The 25,216-nt window shown below is 42.8% G+C and overlaps 1 long non-coding RNA gene across 1 annotated transcript in view; it reads left to right on the top strand.

Annotated features, from left to right (window-relative positions):
- The window catches only part of LOC118943906, a 129,787-nt gene that overhangs the window by 87,085 nt on the left and 17,486 nt on the right, over nucleotides 1-25,216 (top strand). The window contains exon 2 of the long non-coding RNA XR_005039253.1: nucleotides 24,728-24,842. This is a non-coding gene — a long non-coding RNA (uncharacterized LOC118943906). The remainder of the gene's footprint in view (nucleotides 1-24,727; nucleotides 24,843-25,216) is intronic.

Raw genomic sequence — 25,216 nt, 5'->3', positions numbered from 1 at the left:
TAACCAACGAGTAATCTAACCTAACAATTTCATAACAACTACCTTATACACACAAGTGTAAAGGGATGAAGGATATGTACATAAAATATATGAATGAGTGATGGTACAGAACGGCATAGGCAAGATGCAGTAGATGGTATCGAGTACAGTATATACATATGAGATGAGTAAAGTAGGGTATGTAAACATTATATTAAGTGGCATTGTTTAAAGTGGCTAGTGATACATTTTTTACATCAATTTTCCCATTATTTAAGTGGCTGGAGTTGAGTCGGTATGTTGTCAGCAGCCATTCAATGTTAGTGGTGGCTGTTTAATGGTCTGATGGCCTTGAGATAGAAGCTGTTTTTCAGTCTCTCGGTCCCTGCTTTGATGCACCTGTACTGACCTCACCTTCTGGATGATAGCGGGGTGAACAGGCAGTGGCTCGGGTGGTTGTTGTCCTTGATGATCTTCATGGCCTTCCTGTGACATCAGGTGGTGTAGGTGTCCTGGAGGGCAGGTAGTTTGCCCCCGGTGATGCGTTGTGCAGACCTCACTACCCTCTGGAGAACTTTACGGTTGTGGGCGGAGCAGTTGCCGTACCAGGCGGTGATACAGCCCGACAGGATGCTCTCGATTGTGCATCTGTAAATGTTTGTGAGTGCTTTTGGTGACAAGCTGAGGTTCTTCACCACGCTATCTGTGTGGGTGGACCATTTCAGTTTTCCGTGATGTGTACGCTGAGGAACTTAAAACTTTCCACCCTCTCCACTACTGTCCCGTCGATGTGGATAAGGGGCTGCTCCCTCCGCTGTTTCCTGAAGTCCACGGTAAACTCCTTTGTTTTGTTGACATTGAGTGTGATATTATTTTCCTGACACCACACTCCAAGGGCCCTCAGCTCCTCCCTCTAGTCTCGTCGTTGTTGGTAGTCAAGCATACCACTGTAGTGTCGTCTGCAAACTTGATGATTGACTTGGAGGCATGCATGGCCACGCAGTCGTGGGTGAACAGGTAGTACAGGAGAGGGCTCAGAACGCACCCTTGTGGGGCCCCAGTGTTGAGGATCAGCGGGGTGCAGATGTTGTTACCTACCCACACCACCTGGGGGCGGCCCGTCAGGAAGTCCAGTACCCAGTTCTACAGGGCGGGATCGAGACCCAGGGTCTCGAGCTTGATGACGAGTTTTGAGGGTACTATGGTGTTAAATTCTGAGCTATAGTCGATGAACAGCATTCTCACATACGTATTCCTCTTGTCCAGATGGGTTAGGGCAGTGTGCAGTGTGGTTGTGATTGCGTCGTCTGTGGACCTATTGGGGCGGTAAGCAAATTGGAGTGGGTCTAGAGTGTCAGGTAGGATTGAGGTGATATGGTCCTTGACTAGTCTCTCAAAGCACTTCATGATGACAGAAGTGAGTGCTACGGGGCGGTAGTCATTTAGCTCAGTTACCTTATCTTTCTTGGGAACAGGAACAATGGTGGCCCTCTTGAAGCATGTGGGAACAGCAGACTCGGATAAGGCACTGGAACAAGAGGTAACTCTGTCGGGAGCGCACGTCATGAGACCGAGGCTCTCTGCCAGACCACTGACTTAGAGGTCTCATGAGCCCCTCCTTTATAGTAGAATCCTCAAACCAGTTTCTAAAGACGGTTGACATCTAGTGGAAGCCTTAGGAAGTGCAACCTCATCAATATCTCAATGTGTATTTGGTAGGCCAAGCTTTGAAAAACTACAAACCTCAGATGTCCCAGTTCCTGGTTGAATATTTCTCAGGTTTTCGCCTGCCATATAAGTTATGTTATACTCACAGACATCATTCAAACTGTTTTAGAAACTTTAGAGTGCTTTCTATCCAATACTACTAATGATATGCATATATATGCATATCCGGGACAGAGTAGGAGGCAGTTCACTCTGGGCACGCTAATCATCCAAAAGTGAAAATGCTGCCCCCTATCCCAAAAAGGTTAAATAAATAAGACCTACACCACTTTTAACAGCACATTACTCAATGCTAGTGAGACTCATGTCACCTACGGTAGGCCTACAGTATATCTAAAAATATGACGTGACTCTCCGCAAATAATTACATATAGAGAAATTCATCAAAGACCTCGTGAATCTGCACAAACCCAAGTCTTACTAATCATTCCCTCCCACACAAATTGATTTTATTATTTATTTACTAACAAAATAAATGATAACATAGGATACACACACACACATACGGTATAGGTTATTGATTAGAAACTTAATACGATGACAACAAGTCCCTAGTGGACTAACACAGGATGGAGTGTTAAAGAGAGAGAGTAAGTGAGAGGGAAAGAGAAGCAACACTTGGATACATTTGGGAACTACATTCAATATAGCCCTAACGCCTTGCCCCGCCCTGTGCAACTGGGTCCTGGACTTCCTGACGGGCCCCCCCCAGGTGGTGAAGGTAGGAAACAACATCTCCATTCCGCTGTTCCTCAACACTGAGGCCCCACAACGGTGCATTGTCAGCCCCCTCAAGTCAATGAACAACATCCTTACATAGGTATTCCTCTTGTCCAGATGGGATATGGCAGTGGGATGGTGATTGCATTGTCTGTGGACCTATTGGGGCAGTAACCAAATTGAAGTGGGTCTAGGGTGACAGGTAGGGTGGATGTGAAATGATCCTTGACTACCCAGCTGGCACAGTGGATATGGGCCAACTCCGGCTGAGAGTCTGGGCACTCGCCTGAGAGTCAGACTCGGCCGACATCATGTGGCCCGAGTCTGGGCCGCCTTCGGCAGTTTTACTTATGGCTAGGTTGCGGAGATGGAGCTCGGGCCGATTCCGGGGTGAGTTATCTGGACCAAATGTATATATTACTTGGGCCTCGGGCTGATTCCGGTGTGAGTTATCTGGTCCAAATGTATTACTTGGGGCTTGGGCCGATTGGAGCTACTCTCTGACAGATGATTTACATGGGCTACTTTATATAATTAACATTTATTTTTTTTCTCCATATTTCCTCATTGTTTCTGTAATCAAAAAATAAAAGTAACATTTAAATTAAATTATTTAAGAGTGCTGCAGTATTTTAGTATTTTGATACTTTGTGCAAGGCAATTGATAAGCATTAAAAACTTTGTAGATGGAACCTCCCGAGTGGCACAGCGGTCTAAGACACTGCATCGCAGTGCAAACTGCAGTGACCAGGAGACCCATAAGGCGACACACAATTGGCCCAGAGTCATCCAAGTTAGGGGATTTCTGTCCGGGATGTCCTTGTCCCATCGCGCTGTAGCGACTCCTGTGGCGGGCTAGGCGCATGCACGCTGACATGGTCACCCAGGTGTATGGTGTTTCCTCCCTCTTGTTTTTTTGTGGATGGGAATAATTTGTTTGTATGGAATGTATAATAGTAATATTTAAAATTACTAAATCGGGTAATTTTGTATACATTTATTTAAATTTGAATCGGGCCAATTTTGGGGGGAATCTGGCTTTGATTTCGGGCAGAGTCCGACACCCGATTCCTGGCCGAATCAATCAGTTCCTGCCCCCCGGAAGAGGGCCGCTTCTGGGTCGATTCCTCATTGCTAGCTGGGTAGTCTCAAAGCATTTCATGATGACAGAAGTGAGTGCTACGGGATGATAGTAATTTAATTCAGTTACCTTGGCTTTCTTGGGAACAGGAACAATGGTGGCCACCTTGAAATGTGGGGACAGGAGACTGGGATTGGGATTGATTGAATATGTCCATAACCACACCAGCCAGCTGGTCTGCGCATGCGGCTAGGGATGCCGTCTGGGCCGGCAGCCTTGCGAGGGTTAACACGTTTAAATGTTTTACCTACGTCGGAAATTTTTTCAATTTATTTTTATTTAACCTTTATTTAACCAGGAAGGGCTCATTGAGATTTAAAATCTATTTTTCAAGAGCGTCCTGGCCAAGATAGGCAGCACCAAGTCATTACAAAAATTACCAACAAACATCATGAAAAACTACAAGTAATCTAGTAAAAAGCATAGAATTCACAAGATATAACAAAATCAAAACAGCAAATTAAAAACATTGACAGGTCAGGAAATCAGTCTCAAGATCATTCATCAGTGATTTAAAAATACCAATCGGGACAAGTTCTTCCAGTTTAAAAGTATTTTGTAAGGTGTTCCAAGACGATGGCGCAGAGTACATAAAAGCCCTTTATCTTATTCAGTTCGGACGTTTGGAACAGTTTGCAGGATAAAGTCCATCGAACGAAGAGAGTACCCACCACATTTCTGAACAATAAAAATGGCCAAATAAAAAGGTAGTAAACCCCAAATGTATTTGTAAATAAAAGTATACCAGTGCCTGAGCCTGAGCCTACGATTGATTAGAGAATGCCAGCCAACCCTGGTATACAAAGTGCAGTGGTGCTTAAGGTTTTTGCAGTTTAAAATACATCTCAATGGTCTATGGTAAAGGGTGTCAATTGATCTCAAACACTGAGCGGAAGCATACATATATAAAATATCCCCATAGTCTAGTAAAGGCATAAATGTAGCTGATACTCGCCTCCTTCTGGCTTCAAAAGAAAAACAGGCCTTATTCCTAAAATGAAATCCCAATTTCAGCTTAAATTTTTCTGTAAGTTGTTGAATATGCAATTTAAGAGAGGCCGTCATCAATTAAAATTCCAAGATATTTATATGGGGTTACAGTCTCAATCTCATTGCCCTGACAAATAATAATAGGTGAAAAGTTCAGAGGTCTATTTCTTGCTTTAGAAAACACCATTAGTTTAGTTTTGTCAGTATTGAGTATAAGCTTCACAAGGTATGTTGAACAGTATAAAAAGCAGTTTTCAAGTTCTGGAAAGCTTTTGTAAGAGACGAGGCACAACAGTAAATAACAGTATCATCAGCATAAAAATGAAGTTGCGCAATTTGGACGTTTTTGTCTAAATTATTTATATAAATAGTGAATAAGAGAAGACCATGTACAGAGCCTTGGGGCACACCATTACAGACAGACAATTTAACAGACATGAGCCCATCAAATTGAGTGCACTGAGTTCTATCAGACAGATAGTTAGCAAACCATGCAACTGCATGCTCCAAAATACCTTACACTAGACAATCTCTGCTTTAGTATAGCATGTTCAACTGTATCAAAACCCGTAGAGAGATCAATAAAAGTGAGACACAGTGCTGTTTTTTGTCAAGGGCTTCAGTGATATCATTTAAAACCTTCATGGCTGCCATGGAGAAGGAGAGCCTACAGTCTTTGTTAGAGGGCTGCGTCGGTGGCACTGTATTATCCTCAAAGCGCGCAAAGAAGTTGTTTAACTTGTCTGGGAGCAAGACGTCGATGTCCCCGACGGGGCTTGTTTTCTTTTTGTTATCCGTGGTTGTCTGTAGACCCTGCCACATACGTCTCGTATTTGAGCTGTTGATTTTGCTACTCCGCTTTGTCTCCATACTGACACTTTGCTTGTTTGATTGCCATACAAAGGTTATAACTACACTGTTTCTCTGAAGCTACCCGGAACATATCCCAGTCCATGTGATCGCAGCAATCTTGAAGCGTGGAATCTAATTGGTCAGACCAGCGTTGGATAGACCTAAGCACGGGCACAATTACACCATGAGTCGTTAATCATGAGACATGCACCCTCGCCCTTCTTATTACCGGAGAAATATTTATTCCTGTCTGTTTGATGCACTGAAAATCCTGTTGGCTGTACTTACTCCGACAGCATGTCCCAAGCTAGCCATATTTCCGTATGTTACAATCCTGGATATCTCTTTGGAAAACAACTCTTGCCCTGATTTTGTCGACTTTGTTAACTAGGGACTGGACATTAGCGAGTAATATACTTGGAAGTGCTGGGTAGTGGGTGCGCATCCGAAGCCTCTCTAGAAGACCACTCTGGCACCTTCTCCTCCGGCGGCGTTGTTTTGGGTCGGCCTCTGGAATCAGTTCAAATTCCCTCTGAGGTGCAGAGAAAGGATCTGCTTTGGGAAAGTCGTATTCCTGGTCGTAGTGCTGGTTGTGCTGATAAGTTGACGTCTATCTGATATCCAATAGTTCATTCCAGTTTTATGTAATAACACTTAATGTTTTCTGGGCTAAAAATGTAAGAAATGATTATAAAAAAAAAAATACTACACAGTTTCCTAAGGACTAGAAGTGAAGCTGCCATCTCTATCAGTGCTGTCTTGATAAGTGTTATTGTGGGTGTAGCGAAATGCTTGTGTTCCTAGCTCCAACAGTGCAGTAGCATCTAACAATACACAACACTACACACAAATCTAAAAAAGTAACAGAATGGAATAAAGAAATCTCCATGGAATTAAGAAATGGAATTGAGAAATATACATGCACCCAATATCTTACCAAAAACAGGGCACACTGTAATTTGACAGAGAAATGTCAGCAAGTTATGCTTGCTAACTCCAGGTAGCAGTCATTCAGCTTGGCTAAACAGAACATTACATTTCTGATTTGAGTCCTAAGCAATGCCCAGGAGCACATGCAGTCAGGAGCGGAGCGGAGGAGAGGAGAAAATTGTTTTCATTGTTGTTTTTTGCTTAATCGAACAGTTATACTGGAGACCGTGGTCATTTGGCTAACAAATAGCCATCATCCAAAATTCCATGACAATTCAATGACAACCACTTGTCAGTTTGGGTGGGAAATCTTGTTAACCTGGTTCCCGCTATTAAACCCTATGGTAGCTGTCCTAGCTAGTACTCTATCCACAGAATCTACAGTAGCTATGGTAATCCACATTTCAGTATCCACAGTATCTACAGTAAGCCACATTTCCGTATCTACGGTAATCCACATTTTATTAGCCACAGTAATCCACATTTCATTATCTAGAGTAATCCTCATTTCAGTATTCACAGTATCTACAGTAATCCACATTTCAGTAGCCACAGTAATCCACATTTTACTAGCCACAGTAATCCACATTTCAGTATCTACAGTAATCCTCATTTCAGTATCTACAGTAATCCTCATTTCAGTATCCACAGTATCTACAGTAATCATATTTCAGTAGTCACAGTAATCCACATTTTAGTAGCCACAGTAATCCACATTTCAGTATCTACAGTAATCCTAATTTCAGTAGCCACAATAATCCACATTTCAGAAACCACAGTAATTCCTAATGTCAATATGCCTTGTCTATTGCTGTTTTTGTTAGTAATTTTTGTCTAATTTCACCGTAGAGCCTCCATCCCTGCTAAATATGCTTTATATGCCCTTATGTTCCAACCCCCACACATGCGGTGACCGCACCTAGCTAAAATGGTGCCTCTAGAGACAAAATCTCTCATTGTCACGCAATGCCTAGGTTTACCTCCAGTGTAATCACATCCTACCATACCCTTGTCTGTACATTATGCCTTGAATCTGTTCTTCCGCACCCAGAAACCTGCTCCCTTTACTCTCTGTTCCGAACGCACTAGATGACCAGTTCTTTTAGCTTTTAGCCGTACTCTTATCCCATCTCCTCCTTTGTTCTTCTGGTGATTTAGAGGTTAACCCAGGCCCTGCAGCCCCCAGCATCACTCCCCAGGCGCTCTCATTTGTTGACCTCTGTAACCGTAAAAGCATTGGTTTTATGCATGTTAACAATTAAAGCCCCCTCCATAAGTTTGTTTTATTCACTGCTTTAGCACACTCCGCCAACCCGGATGTTCTAGTCGAGTCTGAATCCTGGTTTAGGAAGGCCACCAAAAATCCTCAAATTTCCATCCCTAACTATAACATTTTCTGACAAGATAGAACTGCCAAAGGGGGCGGAGTTGCAATCTACTGCAGCGATAGTCTGCAGAGTTCTGTCATACTATCCAGGTCTGTGCCCAAACAATTTGAGCTTCTACTTTTAAAAATCCACCTTTCCAGAAACAAGTCTCTCACCGTTGGCGCTTGTTATAGACCCCCCTCGGCCCCCAGTTGTTCCCTGGACACCATATGTCAATTGATTGCCCCCGATTTATCTTCAGAATTTGTACTGTTAGGTGACCTAAACTGGGACATGTTTAACACCCAGGCCGTCCTACAATCTAAGATAGATGCCATCAATCTCATACAAATCATCAAGGAACCTACCAGGTACAACCCTAAATTCATAACCTTGGACACCCTCTTAGATATCATCCTGGCCAACCTGCCCTCTAAATACACATCTGCTGTCTAAACCAGGATATCAGCGATCACTGCCTTATTGCCTGCGTTCGTACTGGGTCCGCAGTCAAACCACCATCCCTCACCACTGTCAAATGCTCCCTAAATCACTTCAGCGAGCAGTCCTTTCTAATCAACCTGGCCTGGGTATCCTGGAAGGATATTGACCTCATCCCGTCAGTAGATGATGCCTGGTTGCTCTTCAAAATGTCTTTCCTCACCATCTTAGGTAAGCATGCCCCATTCAAAAATGTAGAACTGAGCCCTTGGTTCACCCCAGACTTGACTGCCCTTGACCAGCACAAAAACATCCTGTGGCGTTCTGCATTAGCATCGAATAGCCCCCGCGATATGCACATTTTCGGGGAACCAATATACTCAGTCAGTTAGGAAAGCAAAGGCTAGCTTTTTCAAACAGAATTCTTCCTCCTGTAGCACTAATTCCAAAAAGTTTTGGGACACTGTAAAGTCCATGGAGAATATGAAACCTCCTCACAGCTGCCCACTGCACTGAGGATAGGAAACACGGTCACCACCGATAAGTCTATGATAATTGATCATTTCAATAAGCTGGCCATGCTTTCCACCTGGCAACCCCTACCCTGGCCTACATCTCAGCACCCCCTGCAGCAACTTTCCAACCCCCCCCCCCCCCGCTTATCCTTCACCCAAATCCAGACAACTGATGTTCTGAACGAACTGCAAAATCTCAAACCCTACAAATCAGCTGGGCTAGACAATCTGGACCCTCTCTTTCTAAAATTATCCACTGAAATTGTTGAACCCCTATTTCTAGCCTATTCAATCTCTCTTTTGCATTGCCTGAGATCCCCAAAGATTGGAAAGCTGCCATGGTCATCCCCCTCTTCGAAGGGGGAGACACTCTAGAGCCAAACTGTTATAGACCTATATCCAACCTGCCATTCTAAAATCTTCGAAATCCAAGTTAATTAACAGATCAGCAACCATTTTGAATCTAGTACCTTCTGAAGTACATTTTGAAGTACATTTTGAATAGTACCTTCTCCACTATGCAATCTGGTTTCTGAGCTGGTCATGGGTGGACCTCAGCCATGCTCAACGGTCCTAAACGATATCATAACCACCATCGATAAAAGACAGTGCTGTGCAGCCATCTTCATCAACCTGGCCAAGGCTCTGTCAATCACCGCATTCTTATCGGCACACTCAACAGCCTTGGCTTCTCAAATGACTGCCTCGCTTGGTTCACCAACTACTTCTCAGATAGAGTTCAGTGTGTCAAATCGGAGTGACTGTTGTCCGGACCTCTGTCAGTCTCTATGGGGGTGCCACAGTGTTCAATTCTCAGGCCGATTCTTTTCTCTGTATATATCAATGATGTCGCTCTTGCTGCTGGTGATTCTCTGATCCACCTCTACGCAGATGACACCATTCTGTATACTTCTGGCCCTTCTTTGGGCACTGCGCTAACAAACCTCCAAACAAGCTTCAACGCCACACAACACTCCTTCGTGGCATCCAACTGCTTTTAAATTCTTGTAAAACTAAATGCATGCTCTTCAACCGATTGCTGCCCGCATCCTCCCACCCGACTAGCATCACTACTCTGGACGGTACTGACCTATAATATGTGGACAACTACAAATACCTAGGTGTCTGGTTAGACTGTAAACTCTCCTTCCAGACTCACATTAAGCATCTCCAATCCAAAATGAAATCTAGAATCGGCTTCCGATTTCACAACAAAGCCTCCTTCACTCATGCCCCCAAACATATCCTCACAAAACTGACTATCCGAATGTTCATCTACAAAATAGCCTCCAACATTCTACTCAGCAAACTGGATGTAGTCTATCACAGTGCCATCCGTTTTATCACCAAATCCCCATATACTACCCACCACTGCGACCTGTACCCTTTCGTTGGCTGGCCCTCACTACATATCCGTCGACAAACCCACTGGCTCCAGGTCATCTATAAGTTTTTGCTAGGTAAAGCCCCGCCTTATCTCAGCTCACGGGTCACCATAGCAACACCCACCCATAGCACGCGCTCCAGCAGGTTTGTTTCACTGGTTATCCCTAAAGCCAACATCTCCTTTGGCTGCCTTTCCTTCCAGTTCTCTGCTGCCAATGACTGGAACAAATTGCAAAAATCTCTGAAGTTGGAGCCATATCTCCCTCTCTAACTTTAAGCATCAGCTGTCTGAGCAGCTTACCGATCACTGTACCTGAACACAGCCAATCTGTATACTCCACTACCTCATCCCCATATTATTACATACCCTCTTTCTCTTTAGCACCCCAGTATCTCTACTTGCACATTCATCATCTGCACATCTGTCACTCCAGTATTAATGCTACATTTTAATTATTTTTGCCTCTAGGGCCTATTTATTGCCTACTTCCCTACTCTTTTACAATTGCACACACTGTACATAGATTTTTCTATTTTTCTTTTCTTTTGTGTTATTGATTGTATGTTTGTTTATGTGTAACTCTGTGTTGTTTTTGTCACGCTGCTTTGCTCTTTCTTGGCCACGTCGTAGATGTTCTCAACTGGCCTAACTGTTTAAATAAAGGTGAAATAAAAAATCCACATTTCATTATCTACAGTATTCCACATGTCAGTAGCCACAGCAATCCACAATTTAGTATCTACAGTAATCCACATTTCAATATCCACAGTTATCCACATTTCAGTATCTACAGTTATTCACATTTCAATATCCACAGTTATCCACATTTCAGTATCTACAGTAATCCACATTTCAGTATCTACAGTATCCACAGTTATTCACATTTCCGTATCCACAGTAATCCACATTTCAGTATCTACAGTATCCACAGTTATTCACATTTCAGTATCCACAGTTATCCACATTTCAGTATCTACAGTAATCCACATTTCAGTATCTACAGTATCCACAGTTATTCACATTTCAGTATCCACAGTAATTCACATTTCAGAAAGGCAAATTGTATAGAATACATATCCACAACACTGTGTTTATTGTAAAGTTGGACTTCCTCTGCTTTCATCTGAATATGGTCTTTAACCACATCTCTCTGTCTCCTAGCAGGATGCTATTGTCCTGTCCGGTGTATCAGACTCCAGCAGTTCTAATGACTGTAGTGATTAAGGAGGGTTTTAAATTAGTTGTTTCTATAGCAAAGACTTCACTGAGTGACTCTAGCCGTGAGTGATTAGAGAGCAGAGATAGAATAGCACATCTAATCACACAGTAAGGTTGATTATGAGGCCATTAAAGGAGAGTGAAGTTTGCTTTGGGAGAACAACACATTTTAACTTTTTAAAGGTCTGTTCACGGAATTGGCCTTATCAGCATGGAAGGCGATACAGTGAGGCAGCGCTAACACTTGTAGTTTCTGCAGTCAGCTTTAATACAGATTCTTAACACTGACTGATGAGGTTATGTCTGCACGGTTGTTTGAATGTATAGCTAGCGTGATTTTAATGAATGATTGATGGTTGAGATCAATCAGCTTGGGTAAAACACTAACAAACAAATTCCAGTCAAGCTATCGTCAGTCATCTCACAAATCAAATGCCCCACCCACATATCCAACCAAAGAAACATCACACATCGAACCAAAATGACCTCAAATATACCACAAGATATACAAGATATCATCACGTTAGCTTATACTAAACAAAAATATAAACGCAACGTGTAAAGTGATGGTCCCATGTATCATGAGCTGAAATGAATTATCCCCAATTTCTCTCAAATGTTTCTCTCAATTTGTTTATATCTCTTTTAGTGAGCATTTCTCCTTTGCCAAGATAATCATTCCACCTGACTGTTGTGGCATATTAAGAAGCTGATTAAACAGCATGATCAATACAAAGGTGCACCTTGCGCTGGGGGCAATAAAAGGCGCAGTTTTGTCACACAACACAATGCCACAGATGTCTCAAGTTTTGAGGAAGCATGCAATTGACATGCTGACTGCAGGGATGTCCACCAGAGCTGTTGCCAGACAATTGAATGTTAATTTCTCTACCATAAACCGCCTCCAATGTCGTTTTTAGATTATTTGGCAGTACATACAACCGCAGATCACGTGTAACCATGCTAGCCCAGAATCTCCACATCCGGCTTCTTGACCTGCGGGATGGTCTGAGACCAGCCATCCGGACAGCTGATGAAACTGTTGGTTTGCACAACCAAAGAAGTTCTGTACAAACTGTCAGAAACCGTCTCAGGAAAACTAGTCTGCGTGCTCGTCATCCTCACCATGGTCTTGACTTGACTGCAGTTCAGCATCGTAATCAACTTCATTGGGCAAATAATCACCTTCGTTCGATGGCCATTTGTGGAACAATCTGCAAAGTTCACTGCAGTTAGATGTGCTGGTGTCACTCAGGCAGTTAAAATTATTGATTGAGGACCTCCATGTAGTTGAATGTGATTGCTTTTATTAAATATGTTTATTTTGGTTTATTGTGTGCTGAATTGTATTGCTTTATACACATGATGTTTTAATATTCTGTTTATTGTAATGTATACAGGGCTCTCTTGTGAAATATATTTTGAATCTTAATGTGACTCCCTCTTTAAATGAAGGTTAAATAAAATAAATAAATAATCCTGGTTTCAACAGTACCGGGCAGATGGCAGAGAGTGTGTATGGCGTCATGTGAATGAGCAGTTTGCTGATGCCAACGTTGTGAACAGAGTGCCCCATGGTGGTGGTGGGGTTATGGTTTGGACAGGCATAAGCTACGGACAACAAACACAGTTGTATTTTAATGATGGCAATTTGAATGCACAGAGATACCGTGACGAGATCCTGAGGCCCATTGTTGTGCCATTCGTCTGCCACCATCACCTCGTGTTTCAGCATGACAATCCATGGCCCCATGTCGCGAGGATCTGTACACAATTCACGGAAGCTGAAAATGTCCCCGTTTTTCCATGGCCTGCATACTCACCAAACATGTTACCCATTCAGCATGTTTGGGATGCTCTGGATCGACGTGTAAGACAGTGTTCCAGTTCCCACCAATATCCAGCAACTTCGCACAGCTATTGAAGAGTAGTGGGACAACATTCCACAGGCCACAGTCAACAGCCAGATCAACTCCATGCGAAGGAGATGTGTCAAGCTGCATGAGGCAAATGGTCACACCAGATAATGACTGGTTTTCTGATCCACGCCCCTACCTTTTATAAGGTATCTGTGACCAACAGATGTATATCTGTATTCTCAGTCATGTGAAATCCATAGTTTAGGGCCTTTTGTTCAGTGGTAATAACACATCACATCTGAATATCACATCCTAATGGTAACATTTTATCATCAGTTGTCGACCTCCAGTCATAAAGTCTGCTCCACTCAGACAAAACATCAAATCAAATCAAAGTTTATTTGTCACGTGCGCCGAATACCTTACAGTGAAATGCTTACTTACAGGCTCTAACCAATAGTGCAAAAAAGGTATTAGGTGAACAATAGGTAAGTAAAGGAATGAAACCAAAAGTAAAAATACAGTGAAAAATAACAGTAGCGAGGCTACAAAAGTAGTGAGGCTACGTACAGACACCAGTTAGTCAGACTGATTGAGGTAGTATGTACATGTAGATATGGTTAAAGTGACTATGCATATATGATGAACAGAGAGTAGCAGTAGCGTAAAAAGAGCCATGCTAAATCTTTTTAGTTTCCTGATGTGGAATAGGCATTGTCGTGCCCTCTTCACAACTGTCTTGGTGTGATTGGACCATTCTAGTTTGTTGGTGATGTGGACACCAAGGAACTTGAAGCTCTCAACCTGCTCCATTACAGCCCCGTCGATGAGAACGGGGGCGTGCTCGGTCCTTCTTTTCCTATAGTCCACAATTATCTTCTTAGTCTTGGTTATGGTGAGGGATATGGGGGGTTAGGAATATGCTGTCTGGGTTAGACTGTGCATGGTAAACAAGGTGAGGTGTTAGGAATATGCTGTCTGGGTTAGACTGTGCATGGTAAATAAGGTGAGGTGTTAGGAATATGCTGTCTGGGTTAGACTGTGCATGGTAAATAAGGTGAGGGGTTTGGAATATGCTGTCTGGGTTAGACTGTGCATGGTAAATAAGGTGAGGGGTTTGGAATATGCTGTCTGGGTTAGACTGTGCATGGTAAATAAGGTGAGGGATTAGGAATATGCTGTCTGGGTTAGACTGTGCATGGTAAATAAGGTGAGGTGTTAGGAATATGCTGTCTGGGTTAGACTGCATGGTAAATAAGGTGAGGGATTAGGAATATGCTGTCTGGGTTAGACTGTGCTGGTAAACAAGGTGAGGGGTTAGGAATATGCTGTCTGGGTTAGACTGTGCATGGTAAATAAGGTGAGGGATTAGGAATATGCTGTCTGGGTTAGACTGTGCTGGTAAACAAGGTGAGGTGTTAGGAATATGCTGTCTGGGTTAGACTGTGCATGGTAAATAAGGTGAGGTGTTAGGAATATGCTGTCTGGGTTAGACTGTGCATGGTAAATAAGGTGAGGGGTTTGGAAAATGCTGTATGGGTTAGACTGTGCATGGTAAATAAGGTGAGGTGTTAGGAATATGCTGTCTGGGTTAGACTGTGCATGGTAAATAAGGTGAGGGATTTGGAATATGCTGTCTGGGTTAGACTGTGCATGGTAAACAAGGTGAGGTGTTAGGAATATGCTGTATGGGTTAGACTGTGCATGGTAAATAAGGTGAGCGTTTAGGAATATGCTGTCTGGGTTAGACTGTGCATGGTAAATAAGGTGAGGGGTTAGGAATATGCTGTCTGGGTTAGACTGTGCATGGTAAATAAGGTGAGGGGTTTGGAATATGCTGTCTGGGTTAGACTGTGCATGGTAAATAAGGTGAGGGGTTTGGAATATGCTGTCTGGGCTAGACTGTGCATGGTAAATAAGGTGAGGGGTTTGGAATATGCTGTCTGGGTTAGACTGTGCATGGTAAATAAGGTGAGGGGTTTGGAATATGCTGTCTGGGTTAGACTGTGCATGGTAAATAAGGTGAGGGGTTAGGAATATGCTGTCTGGGTTAGACTGTGCATGGTAAATAAGGTGAGCGTTTAGGAATATGCTGTCTGGGTTAGACTGTGCATGGTAAATAAGGTGAGGGGTTAGGAATATGCTGTCTGGGTTAGACTGTGCATGGTAAATAAGGTGAGGGGTTTGGAATATGCTGTCTGGGTTAGACTGTGCATGGTAAATAAGGTGAGGGGTTAGGAATATGCTGTCTGGGTTAGACTGTGCATGGTAAATAAGGTGAGGGGTTAGGAATATGCTGTCTGGGTTAGACTGTGCATGGTAAATAAGGTGAGGGGTTTAGAATATGCTGTCTGGGTTAGACTGTGCATGGTAAATAAGGTGAGGGGTTAGGAATATGCTGTCTGGGTTAGACTGTGCATGGTAAATAAGGTGAGGGGTTAGGAATATGCTGTCTGGGTTAGACTGTAAATATGAAAAGACTGGTATACATGTAGACAGATTTCAGCATTCTGCAATGAAAATGGAAAATAAAGTGTGTCTTAGTTTGGAAGAGAAGTCTTTGAAAATAAAAGGATTGGAAGAATATTCATAGTTAGAAAAGACATCTCATAAAAAAATCATGGGCATTCATATGGAGGTGGTCCCCCCTTTGCTGCTATAACAGCCTCCACTCTTCTGGGAAGGTTTTCCACTAGGTGTTGGAACATTGCTGCAGGGACTTGCTTCCATTCATCAACAAGAGCATTAGTGAGGTCGGGCACTGATGTTGGGCGGTTAGGCCTGGCACACAGTCAGTGTTCCAATTCGTCCCAAAGGCGTTTCGATGGGGTTGAGGTCAGGGCTCTGTGCAGGCCAGTCAAGTTCTTCCACACCGATCTCTACAAACCAGTTCTGTACAGACATCTCTTTGTGCATGGGGGCATTGTCATGCTGGAACAGGAAAGGGCCTTACCCAAACTGTTGCCACAAAGTTGGAAGCACAGAATCATCTAGAATGCCATTGTCTGCTGGAACTAAGGACCCTAGCCCGAACCATGATAAACAGCCCCAAACCATTATTCCTCCTCCACCAAACTTTACAGTTGGCACTATGCATTGGAGCAGGTAGCGTTCTCCTGGCATCCACCAAACAAAGATTCCGTATAACTTCCAGATGGTTAAGCATGATTCATCCCTCAAGAGAACGCGCTTCCACTGCTACAGAGTCCAATGGAGGCGAGCTTTACACCACTCCAGTCGACGCTTGGTGTTGCATATGGTGATCTTAGGCTTGTGTGCGCTCAGCTCTAGCAGGGCAGAAATATGACCAACTGACTTGTTGGAAAGATGGCATCCTATTACGGTGTTCCGTTGAAAGTCACTGAGCTCTTAAGTCAGGCCATTCTACCTGTCAATGTTTGTCTATGGAGATTGCATGGCGGTGTGCTCGATTTTATACACCTGTCAGCAACGGTTGTGGCTGAAATAGCCAAATCCACTGATTTGGAGGGGTGTCCGCGAACTTTATATATATATATATATATGTGTGTGTGTGTGTGTGTGTGTGTGTGTGGGGGTGCCAAGGGAATTTCTTTGAGAATAAAATCACCAGCTCTCTACACTGTTAACTATATCCCAAGATAAACCATTGTGTTTGTAACATTGAGAATGTTTCACTAGCACTAACCTTGGTCTGTGCTGGTATGTGCTTATTGATGGGACATTTACTGCCACTGTTACTGACTGTTAGGTGATTGAGCCCTCAGTCACAGTCCCACTATGAATGCATCCCAAATGGCACCCTATTCCCGACATAGTGTGCTACTTTTGACCAGGGCCCACTCTTTGGGAAACATAATAGATGTTGGATAACATGAAAAACAGGACAGTGAGGACACAGAGAGAAGGACAGCATTACTTCACTTTAAAGCCATGATTTCCTAGACAACCAAAACCAACTGTTTTCCTAGAAAACCAAAGCCACAGAGGAGTCCCAAACCCCCACATCACTCCTTTCTTCAGAAGTATCTTATAATGTTGTGCCATGTAAGAAAAGGGTCTACCCATAGTGAGCAGATGTTCTGTACCAGAATGTTCCTGAAAGTAGTGGGAGGCCCCAGTGTCTAGAGGGTTTAGGAGAGGGAGAGGTACGGGAGATAGTTGAGAGCTTTTCATGTTCCTCTCGTTTGATTGTTTTAGTTTGGACCCAGAGAGCTGGTTCAGTTCTTTCTCTCATTCTTTCTTTCTTTCATTCTCTCTCGCTCTCTCTCTCTGTGTACCTTTCCCCCCTCTCCCTCACTCTGTGTACCTCTCCCCCTCTCCCTCACTGCATCTGTCTCTGTCTCTCTCTTTGCACCTCTCCCTCCCTTCTCTCTCTCTTTGTACCTCTCCCTCCCTTCTCTCTCTCGTTGTACCTCTCTCCCTTCTCTCTCTCGTTGTACCTCTCTCTCCCTTCTCTCTCTCTTTGTACCTCTCTCTCCCTGTATCGCTCTGTCTCTCGGTGTCTCTCTCTTTGTATCTCTCCCTCCCTTCTCTCTCTCTTTGTACCGCTCTCCCTGTATCGCTCTGTCTCTCTCTCTTTGTACCTCTCACCTCTCTATCTCCATCTCTCTGTAGCTCTCTGTCGCTCTCTTTCTGTCTCTCTTTGTAGCTCTCTGTATCTCTCTCTCTCTCTCTCTTTCTCTCTTTCTCTCTCTCTCTCTCTCTCACTGTCTCTCTCTGTAGCTTTCTGTGTCTCTCTGTCTCTCTCTCTCTTTCTCTCTCTCTTTGTACACCGTCCCCCTCTCCCACCCTGCATCTCAGTATCTTTCTGTCTCTCTTTGTACCCCCCCCCCCCTCTCTTTCTGTCTCTGTGTGTCTCTCTCTGTCTCTGTGTGTCTCTCTCTTTGTACCTCTCCCCTCTCTCTGTCTCTGTCTCTCTATCTCTCTCTGACTTTCTCTGTCTTTGTATCTTTCTGTATTTCTCTCTCTCTCTCTCTCTCTCTCTCTCTGTCAATTTCAAGGTAAGGGCTTTATTGGCATGGGAAACATACAGTGCCTTGCGAAAGTATTCGGCCCCCTTGAACTTTGCGACCTTTTGCCACATTTCAGGCTTCAAACATAAAGATATAAAACTGTATTTTTTTGTGAAGAATCAACAACAAGTGGGACACAATCATGAAGTGGAACGACATTTATTGGATATTTCAAACGTTTTTAACAAATCAAAAACTGAAAAATTGGGCGTGCAAAATTATTCAGCCCCCTTAAGTTAATACTTTGTAGCGCCACCTTTTGCTGCGATTACAGCTGTAAGTCGCTTGGGGTATGTCTCTATCAGTTTTGCACATTGAGAGACTGACATTTTTTCCCATTCCTCCTTGCAAAACAGCTCGAGCTCAGTGAGGTTGGATGGAGAGCATTTGTGAACAGCAGTTTTCAGTTCTTTCCACAGATTCTCGATTGGATTCAGGTCTGGACTTTGACTTGGCCATTCTAACACCTGGATATGTTTATTTTTGAACCATTCCATTGTAGATTTTGCTTTATGTTTTGGATCATTGTCTTGTTAGAAGACAAATCTCCGTCCCAGTCTCAGGTCTTTTGCAGACTCCATCAGGTTTTCTTCCAGAATGGTCCTGTATTTGGCTCCATCCATCTTCCCATCAATTTTAACCATCTTCCCTGTCCCTGCAGAAGAAAAGCAGGCCCAAACCATGATGCTGCCACCACCATGTTTGACAGTGGGGATGATGTGTTCAGGGTGATGAGCTGTGTTGCTTTTACGCCAAACATAACGTTTTGCATTGTTGCCAAAAAGTTCAATTTTGGTTTCATCTGACCAGAGCACCTTCTTCCACATGTTTGGTGTGTTTCCCAGGTGGCTTGTGGCAAACTTTAAACAACACTTTTTATGGATAGTGCTCCTTGGGATGTTTAAAGCTTGGGAAATCTTTTTGTATCCAAATCCGGCTTTAAACTTCTTCACAACAGTATCTCAGACCTGCCTGGTGTGTTCCTTGTTCTTCATGATGCTCTCTGCGCTTTTAACGGACCTCTGAGACTATCACAGTGCAGGTGCATTTATACGGAGACTTGATTACACACAGGTGGATTGTATTTATCATCATTAGTCATTTAGGTCAACATTGGATCATTCAGAGATCCTCACTGAACTTCTGGAGAGAGTTTTCTGCACTGAAAGTAAAGGGGCTGAATAATTTTGCACGCCCAATTTTTCAGTTTTTGATTTGTTAAAAAAGTTTGAAATATCCAATAAATGTCGTTCCACTTCATGATTGTTGTTGATTCTTCACAAAAAAATACAGTTTTATATCTTTATGTTTGAAGCCTGAAATGTGGCAAAAGGTCGCAAAGTTCAAGGGGGCCAAATACTTTCGCAAGGCACTGTATGTTTACATTGCCAAAGAAATAGAAATAGATAGTAAACAAAAGTGAAATTAACATAAAAAATTGTAAAGGAAACATTACACTCAGAAAAGTTCCAAAATAATAAAGGCATTTCAAATGTCATATTATGTGTGTACAGTATACAGTATACAGTGTTGTAATGATGTGCAAATGGTTAAAGTACAAAAGGGAAAACTAATGAACATACAGTGGCAAGAAAAAGTTTGTGAACCCTTTGGAAATACCTGGATTTCTGCATAAATTGGTCATAACATTTTATCTGATCTTCATCTAGGTCACAACAATAGACAACGCTTAAACTAATAACAAACAAATTATTGTATTTTTCTTGTCTATATTGAATACATTATTTAAGCATTCACAGTGTAGGCGAATGGCCTTTCTCAATAGCAATGCTCACTGAGTTTGTACATATTCAATGCTTTCCTTAAGTTTTTGTCAGTCACAGTGGTCAGGTATTCTGTCTTCTACAACAACCTGAAAGGAATCGCTTCCTTTCAGGTTGTTGTAGAATTTAACGGCTCTTTTCTGGATTTTGATAATTAGCTGGTATTGGTCTAATTATGCTCTGAATGCATTATTTGGTGTTTTACGTTGTATACTGAGGACATTTTTGCAGAATTCTGCATACAAAGTCTCAATTTGGTGTTTTTCCCATTTTGTGAATGCTTGGTTGGTGAACGCATCCCAGATCTCACAACCATAAAGGGCAATGGGTTCTATAACTGATTCAAGTATTTTTTGCCAGATCCTAATTGGTATGTCAAATGTTATCTTCCTTTTGATGGCATAGAAAGACCTTGCATTGACTCTCAGATCGTTCACAGCTTTGTGGAAGTTACCTGTGGCGCTGATGTTTAGGCCGAGGTATGTATCGTTTTTTGTGTGCTCTATGGCAACGGTGTCTAGGTGGAATTTGTATTCGTGGTCCTGGCAACTGGACATTTTTTGGAACCCTATTATTTTTTGTCTCACTGCGATTTACTGTCAGGGCCCAGGTCTGTCAGGGCCCAGGTCTGTCAGGGCCCAGCTCTGTCAGGGCCCAGGTCTGACAGAATCTGTGCAGAAGATCTAAGTGCTGCTGTAGGCCCTCCTTGGTTTGGGACAGTAGCTCCAGCTCCAGATCATAGACATTTGACTTCAGATTCTTGTAGGGTGCAGACTCTTCTAGTGCCCTCGCCAATTCCTTGATATATATGTTGAAGTGTGTGGGGATTAAACTGCATCTCTGTCTCCCCCCACGGCCCTGTGGAAAGAAATGTGTGTTTTTTGCCAATTTTAACTGCACACTTGTTGTTTGTGTACATGGATTTTATAATGTCGTATGTTTTTTCCCCAACACCACTTTCCATCAATTTGTATCACAGACCCGCATGCCAAATTGAGTCAAAAGCTTTTTTGAAATCAACAAAGCATGATAAAGACTGACTTTTTTTTCATTTGTTTGTTCTTCAATTTCGGTGTGCAGGGTGAATACGTGGTTTGTCGTATTGTAATTTGGTAAAAAGCCAATTTGACATCTGCTCAGTACATTGTTTTCACTGAGGAAATGTACGAGTCTGCTGTTAATGCAGAAGATTTTCTCATGGTTGCTGTTGACGCATATCCCACGGTATTTATTGGGGTCCAATGTGTCTCCACTTTTGGATTTGGGTGATCAGTCCTTGGTTCCAAATATTGGGGAAGATGTGTCGTGGAAATTTCCTCTATTTACCAAATCATGGGAGCAAACCACAACACAAATCAGAGTTAGTTATCAAAGTCCATCTTTAATTATATGAGCTCTATCACAACCCTGTGACTCTCAGACAATTCAGTGTCTATCAATGAATTCTCCGAGAGCCCCCCTACATTGCAACTGAGATCCTTTAATAGCAAAGAACACACATAGTAAGACAGCATAGACATAATAAATCGTTCAGCTTTGTCTCCTTACTCAAACCCAGAAACATAAACCAATCCTCCATATCAACAGGCATATATCAAATTGTCATTTAGATACAACCAACTCTAAATACAACCAATCCTGGACAAGCTCACGGAGAGGATAGAATGATTCCAGACACTGCCATCCTCCTTTTCCCGATGGGAAAAGTAGGGACTGGCTGGTACACAGACACAGTGGAGCAAAAGATATGTTTACACATGATGACACTTTGACCTCTCCCCTCTCTGCGGCCCATGCAACTTAGTCTTGACATAGAACAGATAACTGCAACCCTGCCACAGTATTATACAAAAATAACATTCTTGATGAGAAGTAACTTACAAACATATGATGAATATAAAACATCTTACCAATGTTACCCACCAATTCTGATTATTCCCTAACAGATGTCAGAGCCAAGGATGATGTTAAAGGGTTTAAGTTTAGCCAATTGGAATTTGTGGTCTGTATATTTTATAATTTCATTGAATGAGGCCTTTTTGGTTTGGAGGGTTTTTATTTTGTCCTGTAGATGATTAAATGTAATTGCAGAATCCAGTGGGTTCTGGAAGTCTTTAACATTTGATTTTAAGATTTGTATTTGATCATGTATACATTTTTGCTCTTTTTTATTTGTTATAGAGCCAGAAAGATTGGAGAAGTGGTTTACCCATTCATCTCCGTTTTGGATAGAAACTCTTCGTGTTCTTGTTTGTTTTGTGTTTTCCAGTTTTCCCAGAAGTGGTTAGAGTCTATCGAATCTTCAATTACATTGAGCTCATTTCTGACATGCTGTTCCTTCTTTTTCCGTAGTGTATTTCTGTATTGTTTTAGGGATTCACCATAGTGAAGGCGTAGACTCAGGTTTTCTGTAGTGTATTGTTTTAGGGATTCACCATAGTGAAGGCATAGGCTCAGGTTTTCTGGGTTTCTATGTTTTTGGTTGGATAGGTTTCTCAATTTCTTTCTTAGGTTTTTGCATTCTTCATCATTGTTGATTTTGTTATGTTTTCTCTTTGAAATATTTAGATTTGATAGGGAAGCTGAGAGGTAAAATATACTGTTTAGGTTTTCTACTGCCAAGTTTACACCTCCACTATTACTGTGGAAATTTTGTCCAGGAAGTTGTCTAAAGAGGTTTGAATTTGTTGTTGCCTAATTGTTTTTTGGTAGGTTTCCAAACTACTTTCCTTCCGTCTATAGCGTTTCTTAATATTGTTCAGTTCATTTGGCTTTGATGGCTCAAGGTTGAGTATTGCTCTGTTCATGTAGAAGTTATTTTGCTGTGATCTGATAGGGGTGTCAGTGGACTGACTCTGAACACTCTAAGAGACTCTGGGTTGAGGTTAATGATAAAGTAGTCTACAGAACAACTGCCAAGAGATGAGCTGTAAGTTTACCTAACATAGGAGTCCCCTCGAAGCCTAACATTGACTATGTACATACCCAGCGTGCGACAGAGCTGCAGGAGTTTTGACCTGTTTTTGGTGATTGTTGGCGTAGTTGTGCCTAGGGGGGCATATGGGGAGGGAATGCTGTCACCCCCAGGTAGGTGTTTGTCCCCCTATGTGCTGAGGGTGTCAGGTTCTTGTCCAGTTCTGGCATTTAGGTCGCCACAGACTAGTACATGTCCCTGGGCCTGGAAAGGATTGATTTCCCCCTCCAGGATGTAGAAACTGTCTTCATTAAGGTATGGGGTTTCTATTGGGGGGATATAGGTAGCACACAGGAGGACATTTGTCTCTGTTGAGATCATTTCCTTTTGAATTTCAAACCAAATGTAAAGTGTTCCTGTTTTGATTATATTTAATAGAGTGAGTTAGGTCTGCTCTGTACCAAGTCCCCTCCCTTTTTCACCCCTGGTAGTTTGGTGGATGGGACTACCAGCTCTCTGTAACCTAGAGGGCAACCAGTGGGTTAATCTCCTCTATACCATTTTTCATGTAGGATGACAATGTCTGTATTTCTTTGATTAAGTCCAGGTTCCTGCTCTTTAGACCAAAGGCAGATTACCTCAGGCCTTGGATATTCCAGGATAAGGTAGTGAAGGCTTTGTGTTCCACAGGTCTGGGAGAGTGTCTCACTGGTCTGGGTGAGGTGTCTATTGATCTGTTTCTCTTGTGTGAGGTGTTGGGGCTGCGGTTGAGGGCGATGTCCTTTAGGGTCTTACCGAAGGTGGGCACTGCTGCCTTGTATAGGTGGACCTGGTCGTAAAGGCTGTTCACGTCCAGCGTGGTGTGGTGGGCCAGTTAAACATTTGGTTTTGAGGCACAGGAAATACTTGCGTTCACCCGTTGTATGGTAGCAGTGTGGAAGTCTTTTCGTGGTAGCAGGGTGGAGATAACCACTTGTGCTTTGGGGAAAGTAGAAGAAGCTTTTTCAATCACTCCCGTCAGTGCTGTGGCCACCCTTTCCTGCTGTGTTCGCAGGTCGTTTTGTGCCTGTGTGTATTATTATGTGGCTGGGTGAACCTAGTTGGTCCTCAGACAGAAGGTCTAGGGCATGGTGGGTGTTTGGACACGAGTTTAGACACTGTGTTTGGGAAAACTTTTATTTTCTTGTATTTATTTCCCATTTGAGTCCATAAGGAGTACAGTCTCTCTCTCTCTCCCCCCCCCCCCCCCAGAGCCTGACTGTGTGCTGCTGAGTCATTCTAGGTTGAACAAGGGATTGAGAGAGGGAGAGAGACAGGGATAGTGATGGAGAGAGAGAGAAAGACTTGGAGGATTTAAGATTTAATATTTTGATCTTATCACCAGCTATTGTGTATAATTCTGATATACTGGCCTCTCCCTGCTATTGTGTATAATTCTGATATACTGACCTCTCCCTGCTATTGTGTATAATGCTGATTTTTTTGGTCAATACCTGCTATGCTACATATCCTCAGTGTCAGCTCCCCTGAGCTCTCCTCCTACGTACAGTACTGTACACTCCCAGTGATGTACCTAGCTGTTGTTCTCCCACTCCTAACCCCTGCCCTTGGTAACATCATCACCAGCCATTCAGGTAGCTAGACTCCTGTTGCTTCAGTGTCTCTCTCGCTCTCTCACCCAGACAGACAGAAAGCTGACTTAAGGAAGGGAATCACTTGGCAGTGCAGTGTACGATTACCATTTTTCTATTGACAGAAGATGAGTCATTATAACAGGAAGATAGAGAACAGAGAAGCCTTTAGCTACCTCCCTGTCTATAGCTCTCAGAACCAAGGTTAAGAGTACAGGGACTAGGACTTGGAGAAATCCTTTTCATGACTTCTATTTTCTCTGTTTGTTTCCTTCAGGTTTCTGTGTGGTAGCCGTGGCGATCTGCTGCTGCTGTAAACATGTTTAGGAACAGCTTGAAGATGCTGCTGACGGGCAGCAAGGCCAACCGCAAGAACCGCAACGGCAGCAGCGGTGAGTCTGACCCCTGACCTTTAACCTGTGATCTCTGTAAACAATGATTAACAACATGCCTGTCATCAGGGTCACACTGTGTCAGACACCAATAGCCTTATATTGGGTTTCAGTAGTAGTGCACAAAACGCACCTGATATCAGACTTATTTATACAGTGCATTTGGAAAGTATTCAGACCCTTCCCTTTTCTACATTTTATTACGTAACAGCCTTATTCCAGAATGAATTAATAAAAAATGTTCCACATCAATCTACACACAATACCACATAATGACAAAGCGAAAACATGTTTTTAGAAATGTTTGCAAATGTATTAAAAGTAGACAACAGAAATACCTTATTTACATAAGTATTCAGACCCTTTGCTATGAG

The sequence above is a fragment of the Oncorhynchus mykiss genome, chromosome 23, assembly GCF_013265735.2.
Source record: "Oncorhynchus mykiss isolate Arlee chromosome 23, USDA_OmykA_1.1, whole genome shotgun sequence".
Taxonomy (NCBI): Eukaryota; Metazoa; Chordata; class Actinopteri; order Salmoniformes; family Salmonidae; genus Oncorhynchus; species Oncorhynchus mykiss.
This window is presented reverse-complemented; position numbering and strand designations above follow the sequence as displayed.